The sequence below is a fragment of the Pleurodeles waltl genome, chromosome 12, assembly GCF_031143425.1.
Source record: "Pleurodeles waltl isolate 20211129_DDA chromosome 12, aPleWal1.hap1.20221129, whole genome shotgun sequence".
NCBI classification, from domain to species: domain Eukaryota; kingdom Metazoa; phylum Chordata; class Amphibia; order Caudata; family Salamandridae; genus Pleurodeles; species Pleurodeles waltl.
Genome location: NC_090451.1, coordinates 399,310,739 through 399,318,625, shown reverse-complemented (window position 1 = coordinate 399,318,625; position 7,887 = coordinate 399,310,739). Strand labels below are relative to the sequence as shown.

Below are 7,887 nucleotides of genomic sequence, written 5' to 3'. Positions count from 1 at the left end.
CCTGACAAGGCTCGCGGAGCTCTGAGATCTGCACAGTATGCCCTGCCCTGTGCTCCGTAAGCTGTGCAGTGCGCTCAGTGATCCGTGCACAGCGCTCTCCGCTCGTGATTGCCTCTGAACCGCGGCTCTGCGCTGCCTGATGCGCTGTCGCTGCAACGTGCAGCGGCGGTGACACTGATAGATGCGCCGCTGCTTAGATGGACAGATGTTAGGGCGGATCCGAAGGCATGTACTTCCAGAGCATCACTGGGAGGGAGGAGAGAGGAGGCAGAAAGAGAGAGGCAGGGAGACAGCGCTAGAAGAGAGGACGGGGGAGAAAAGAGTGAAAGGCAATAAAAGAAGCAAAGAACGGGGTAGGGCAGAGAGGGAGGGGAGAGGAGAAGGAGACAGGTCAAAGGCGAAAGTGAGAGACAGGTCAGGGAAGAAAGAAGAATGAGAGCCGAAGCAGAGACAAAATAGATTAGAAAATAGGACAGGAAATAAAGATCATGAAAAAAGAAACACAGAAGAACAACGAGGTACAAGGAGGGCTAAACCGACAATGAAGGATAGAAGAAGGAAAGGAGAGATCGAGAGACTGGGCTGAAAAGGCACAGATTCGGTGAAAGTCACTCATTCCTGGTTCCGGTTGGCAGTCAGCAGCAGACGTTTCCTTCGCAGCTCCCCAGCAGAAGTGTTTCTTCCCTGGCGAAGTCCCAGTGGCTGTGAGGATTCTGGCACAGGGATGGGCTCCTGAACCAGCCCCCGGTCGCCTCTCGAGGTTCATTGGCGGACTCGAGCCTTTCCTCGTCGAGACAAGACACCCAACAACCATCCATCTCTCCAGCCGCTTAGAGATCCGCGGAACTCGGGAGCCTCCAAGCACCGGAACCTCACCGGGGCTTCCCGCGTGAAGCGGGACATCTGTACTGTGCAGAGCCATGCTGGAAGCACCCCAAACCTACACGGGGGATGAGGTCGAGAGGGGGACACTCATCGGACCCAAAAAGTGACATCATCCCTTTATCGTTTTTTAATCCTCGTGCACTTTTAAAATGAGAAAGGACAATGTCTGCTAATGCCGAAGAGTGAAATATAGTTTCGGAGGTAAATGAATTATTGAAGTTCTGGATGTTGCGCTGGTGTTGCCGGGACAAGGGACAAGTGCACGTGAGGTGTGAGCGAGAGCCATGGTGCATTCAGCACGAGCGTGCACTGATTGCCACGGGGCTGTTCTGCAGTTCTCTCCGAAAGAGGGGGCGGAAGATAACAGGGGCACCGCGTGTTTGCAGCCACGAGGCTGCTGGTAGGAGGGACGCCTGCTGGAGCGCGGTGCCAGGTTAGCACCTCTTTCCAGGCCTCACCACTCGAGTAGCGATGCTCTCAAATTCTTATGCCTTTGGAGTTAGAGACAGCCTGGAGATACTCGTGTTATAGGAAGATATAGGTGAGGAGAGGTGCTCGTGTCTCTTAGTCAGAGGACCTGTCTCGGAGCAGGTGTGCCAGTCACCACGGTGGGCCTTCAGACAGTCAGTGTGCGCAAGAGTGTCAATATTTTTTGGTCCGGAAATGGTGTGTGTCAGTCGGAAAGAAAGGACCACAGTTTCTAGACGGAAGAGATGCACACGACAGTCAGATGATGCGGGCCATGCAGAAGATGCGCATGCCAGCCGGGTGGCGCATGTGCCAGTGTGAAAGTGTGTGCCAGCCAGGCGACGCTTGTGACCAGTCAACCAGTGTGTGCCACTCAAGAGTGCGCTGTTGTAATTCATAGGACATTTGCCAGTCTCAAAATGTGTGCATTTTTCGAGTGGGTGCAACTCAGAAAGTGTGCCAGCCAGGAGATGCTTGTGGGTGGGCAGTTACTCGCGGATGTCAGAGGGTCTGAACCAGTCACACTAGCAGTGTGTCATTCGGATGACGTGTGCCTGTTAGGAGAATGTTACACCAAGAACAGGGCAGAAGCCAATCAAAGCGTGTATGTCACTCAGAGAGCGTTTGCCGGGCAAAGGTTACTTGCAGGTCAGTGAGTGTGCGAAATTCGAGTAGGCTGCTGTGAGAATGTGACACGTGTAGGTTTCTCAAAGGGTGTAAACATAAGTAGGTGTTGCTGTATAGGAGTATTTTTGTGTCAGAGTGTGCACGCAGAGAAGTCAGTTAAATGTTGTGTTAGTGTCTTTAAAATGGCGCTCTTGTGTGCACGTGTGGGTGCAAGTCTGACAGTGTTTGCATAAACCACTGACCGTGCATCATGCATTTTATATAAGCCAGTGAGCAATTACTTGTATGCTTGTGCCATTTACAATATATGCTGCCTAAATGTCACGATATCCTTTTCAAACCATACAAACTAAAGTTCCAAAATGAGTGTATTTTGTTTGAGAATGTGTATTTTTCACACAAATATTTGTCTCTTTGGATATGGAGAACAATTAGTGAGGAATCAGCATGTTTAGGTATGTACGAGGCCTCTTTGTATCAGTCTCCACTGTGCAGCACGTGTGTACTTCCGGGTGATTGCTGGCTGTCTACCTATGTGTCTGCTTCTTAGCGTAAGTTACACGCTGTCTGTTGGAATAGTTGTTGTTCGAGCAAACTGCCGCAATCTCTCAGATGCAGCCAATACAGATTGGGCTTCTGTCTGTAATAATGGTGTTGTTTACCTCTCCAACATAGGCAAAACTGTGGTATGTTCAGATGGTAGGCACTATTATGGAGTTGTAGCACTAGGGTGGATTACGTGAGGCCTGTTTATGCCTTTTGAGGTGGACTTTATGTTTGTTTGAGTCGGATCCGTTTATTAGATGTCGTGTGATTAGGTGGTTGCGCATTCTTCTCTTTTGTCTCGTGTAGGTTTTCAATAGGCAATCTGCCTTGCTGTGGTGTCTGTCTGAACTCGACCGTCTCGCGGGTAAGTGGTCGTAGGCTATGTATCTGGCTGTGCCATGGGACGCCTACTGCCCTCACAGCACCATAGATGCATTCCGCTGCTAGAGTCAGCGCGGCAGGTCATGCACGTGCCCTATCGACCCCACAGTCCAGCGGCTCAGATTTAATTTTCAACCCTTTCAAAATCGAGGGGCAGCCGCATCGTCTGAGGGAGCCCGTGCTAGCCCAGCATGCGCGGTACCATTTCTCGATAAAGTCCCCATTTTGTGAGTACTTTAACCAGGCACTTTCCCGCGCTTTAGAGTTCGAGTGTTAAAAACCCAGTACTGTCCGAGCCTGAGAGATTGGCACCCGCAGGCCTCGGAGTTGGGATCCAGAGCCACACCGCACATATAGAGACCAGCACCTATGAGGTATCCGGCGCTAGCGTGCCAGAGTCTGACATTATCTGATGATGAAAACTAAAGTGATATGAACGCCAGATCTGACTGTTTTCAACGGACCAGGCTCACTGCCGGTTATCAGCCTCGTGTAGTCAGTCACTTCATGGTATTAGAGCCCGGGCAGCTTGCAGATACTCCACCTATGGGAGTAGGGTACCGGGAACGACCTGGCCTAAGAATATCAACATTCGATGCAGCCTGAGTCTGGGAGAGCTCTGGGTCCGCCATATATGAAACTGTGTCTAAGTGCTACATCCTGTGGCATGTGGTGAGTGAGACAACCTTGAATGCAGCATTGTAAGAGACGGAGGCGCCCTGACCGATGACCTACAAACTTTAGCGCTAATCAAAGAGCCCTCATGTTCTATAGGGCACAGAGGAAGGCATAAGACAGTGAAAATTAGACGATGGCGTAAGGGAGTGAGCAGGAACCTAAAACCTTAAGGATGGTTGTACAACTGAATATCGACAACAATAATATTGTGGTGCACGAATATCGGGAACAGAATTTCGAGGGACTAAATATCAAATGTTACGTGCATAAGCGGAAGGATAGATTTACTATTCCTAACTCCACATCTACTACCTTGAAGATCTATGCACTGCTTAGAGACATTCCTGTCAATATTTTTATCAATATTTTGTCCTTGACCTTCTGTTCCACAGATACTGAGGGTTCAATATTAAGGGTACACTCGATTTAGAATATGATTGCTAAGCCTTAGAGGTGAGAGAACCTGGAAGTTCCTAAGCCAGCTTACAGCTTGGAGAAACAGGTGTGGCGAGTACCCCCGGATATCTCAGATCATGTGTGTATGAACCACATAGCTCCTTATGCTCAAAGTATTACAGTTTGAGAGGAGTAAAGTCTTACATACTGTCAGACTCTGACCATGACTGTATCAGAACTTCAGAGCCAATCAGGCATGAGAACCCAGGGCTGCATGTCCTCCAGCTTGGGCAAGACTTAAACATCAGAGGTCATGCATGAGAGCATGTATGCAGCTTCAGAGAGCCCCAGGCCTGACAGAGCCTAGCTCAAGAGGATCGGAGCCTAGTAGACTGCAAAATGGAAAACACAGTCAGGGAATATCTGAGTACGATTGACCCACAGACGAAAGACCAAACCAGAGAGAATCAAAGACTGACCAGATGCAAAACAACAAACAATCCCAGTCTGAGAGTGTTCAATACCAATATGAAGAAAGCTGAATTATCAGAAAAGGCTCTCTCTATGCATAGTGTATTTGTTATTAATAACAATGGCAATATTGCTACTAGCACTACTACTGTGACTACTACTAATAATAACAATAACCATTATCTCCATCATAACAGAATAATAACATATTTTAATGTTGTGCTTTATTCAACACTTCTGTCTGGTTCCTTGGTGTTGTAAGTATCAAAAGATGCTGTTTCCCAGTGTAACGGTACACAAGGCAGTTGTGTGTGCATGTTTGTAAACAAAAAATAGTGTCCCTGAAAGTGTGGTGGTTGAGTGCATCAGAGAGCTTGAGTGCGAGATGTAGGTTGCAAGGGTATGGCGAAGTGTGTGGGTGTGTCAAGGAGGCTGAATGTGAGACATAGGCTGTGTGGGTGTGTGTGTTATGTGTGGTCGTGTGTCAGAGGAGCTAACTGTGAGGCAATCTGTGTGCATGTGGTGGAGGATGTGTGTGCCAGTGAGTCCGAAAGTGTGAGGTGGGCTAGGGACATGAGAGAGCTGCTGTGCTTGAGGGAGACAGACTGTGCAACGAATGCTGTGTACATATTTAGAGCAAAATTCAAATTTCTTTGAAATTCTCAAAGAATTCCAGAGGTAAACAAGCACATTTACAAAAGCGCTTTGAGCTTCTATGCATAGTTTTCAAGCATACAGAATTGTAACCATGTGCACAATTCCACACAAATAATTTGGATGTAAATTTTCATCTTATTCACTTATTTTTTGTTTGTCAGTAGCCAAATTATTTCTCTACATGGAAGCACATTAACCTCTGCCTTTGATAGGAACAGATATATGTTGGCTTCCAGGACTGGATATTGCATGTGAATTGTTGGAGAATAAATATAAAACTTCATAGACCCATCCAGTAACACCCTCAAACCCACCCATCAACTTCTATCTGAAAACTTCTACCATGGTGGTGGAATTCCTTAGCTCGTTAATAAACTTAGCATTCTAAATAGGTTGAGAAGGAGCACAGTTTGGCCCCTGTCCCCCTCCAACTCAGACGAGTCAGTGACTTGAACCCCCTACTCAACTGAGTCAGTGACGTGACCCTTCGAGCACCACAGAGATTTGATCCCTCTGACGCAAGAGCCAATGATTTGACCTCTTCATCTCAACCGAGTCAGTGATGTGACTCCCTCAAAGAAAAAAAAATGGGACTTGACCCTTCCTCCGCAATCAAGTCACTGATTTGACCCCCTACATCTCAAACTCTTGTGTGGATTTTCACAAGTCATGTTTATTACAAAGGGAAAAGAAACTGATAGACACAATACATCATCAAAATAATTAATCCAAGATCAATAACAATCTTTCTTGACAAAATGACATATTACACACTTCTTAACTAGTAGCTCCCCCCCCCCACCCCCGCACACTATACTATTTAAATTATGAACAGGATAAAAGGGAGGGACAATTATTATTTTGCTCACTTGAGTGGACATCACTACACCATGTACTTTAAAGAAATAGGCCCCTTGTATCGACACTTACAATTAGATGTACGTATGAAAGTGAACATGAAGAGATATTCAACTTACTCATTAACCCATGCATCCACTTTCACCCATGCTCACACACAAGGCAAGGCACGCCACGAATAACCACACTACCATTCTGAGAGGAGGCCTATGGAAAGTTTATATCACGCAACATAAGTTCACGTAATTCTCGAATTTTGCACTGCACGATACATGCAGAAATGTCACCGTTTTGCTTGGCGTGAAATTGTGTATAATTATTGGCTGCAGGAGACTGTTAGCGTAAAGAATGTCTTGCCGAGATATTTTGCATCAAAAAAACCACACATCCCTATCCGAGAATGACTTCCATTGAAGAAATCACAAGTTGTAACGGAGTGACAGTGAATGTATGAAGCAGCCACTGGGAAGGGTGTTGTGGTGTGTGAGAGAAGACATCAGCAGAGGAGGTGGTCAGTTGCTGTCAGAGGCAGTGCGAAAGACAGATAGTGCGTGTGTGAGGCCTTAAGGAGCCACTCATGGCTGTGACTGTGAAATCACTCATTGTGGATGGTAGTTAGTCTCTGTGCTGGAGAAAACCAGTGTGAGCGGCTGCTAAAGCCTGCTACTGACTACGCACGTGTAAGAGGCAGATGGTCTGCATGTGTGACCATTAGTCTCTGTCAGTGTACATTTTTGCAAGAAAATCTCAATGGATTTTCATGAAAAAATTATGAGTATTGGAACTAATTTTCCTCGGCGCCAATGTTTTTTTTTTTTTTTTTTTACCTCTGTGGTTCCTCGTGATTTCTTTCTACCTATTGACTGGAAAATTGTGGAACATTGGAACCAATGACGAAACATTTGTATATGTTTGTCTGATTTTCACCTTCTCCATGGAACTGTCAGTGTGTTAGAAACACTAATGCACATGTGAATCATCACAGTGTGAAAGGCCGTTGGTCCCGTCGGTTTGTTCTTGGAGGAAGTGTTTTTTATCCTATATGCAGTTGTGTCTTTGCCAGGGAGAAGCAATCTATGCCATTCAGTGTCTTTGCAAGCCTGGAGGTGCTTGTCAGTGGATGTGTCAGGCATGCTGTGCTTTTCAGTGTGAAAGGAAGACAGTGCCTGTTAGGAGGTTCAGCTATTGCCTGTGAAATTGTGAATCGATGTCTGTTCGTGTAGGTGGCATTGAATCTGTAATATTCAGTGTATGAGGAACACTGTTCCAGAGATATGCAGTAAGCATCACTTAACCTCCGAGAGACAATGCAAGCAGTTGAACTGCAATTCGTCTCAATCTGCCTGTAAGAGGTACAAAATGAATGTTAGCATCCGTAAGAGGCACCCACTTTTCACGTGGATCAGTGGTTTGAAAATGTGAAATGTAGAAGATGGTGTGCCTAAAAGCGGTTAACTGTGAGGAAAACGATGTGACTCACCCACAAGAGGTACTCATTGACCTGTCAACAGCTGAGAGAGGCGGTGAGTGGATGTTAGTGGCTGTGTGGGGCACTAAATAGCCCTCAATGCTTGTGAAAGGCAGCAGGGGTCTCCAAGGAGCAGCGCGAGCCTTTCTGAGCCCGAGGGAGGCAGTTATTACCTGTCATTGACTGAGAGAGGCACTGTGCGTCTGCAGTGACTGGGCGAGTCATTCGGTATTTATGAGACAGACCTGGCTGGGCCGTTCTGGTGCTTTAAGAGGCACACTGTGTCCTTCATTGCCCGCGAGAACAAGTCCGCGTTAGCTTTTGAGAAGGAGTGAACAAACATCAAAGGCTGAGGTGCAGTTCGTGGAAGTGGAAATCAATTAGTGGCTGTTTGCGGTTGTGAGAAGGAGTAGCCTATTGGTTCACTTAAGTTTGTGTCTGTGAGAGGTTGT

At 46.7% G+C, this 7,887-nt stretch overlaps 1 protein-coding gene across 1 annotated transcript in view; it reads left to right on the top strand.

The window, feature by feature from the left end:
* The first annotated feature begins 261 nt into the window (after nt 1-261).
* TSHZ3 (teashirt zinc finger homeobox 3) overlaps nt 262-7,887 on the top strand; it is a 139,547-nt gene continuing 131,921 nt past the window's right edge. The window contains exon 1 of the mRNA XM_069216788.1: nt 262-1,086. The gene's annotated coding sequence lies outside the window, so the exon portion shown is untranslated. The remainder of the gene's footprint in view (nt 1,087-7,887) is intronic.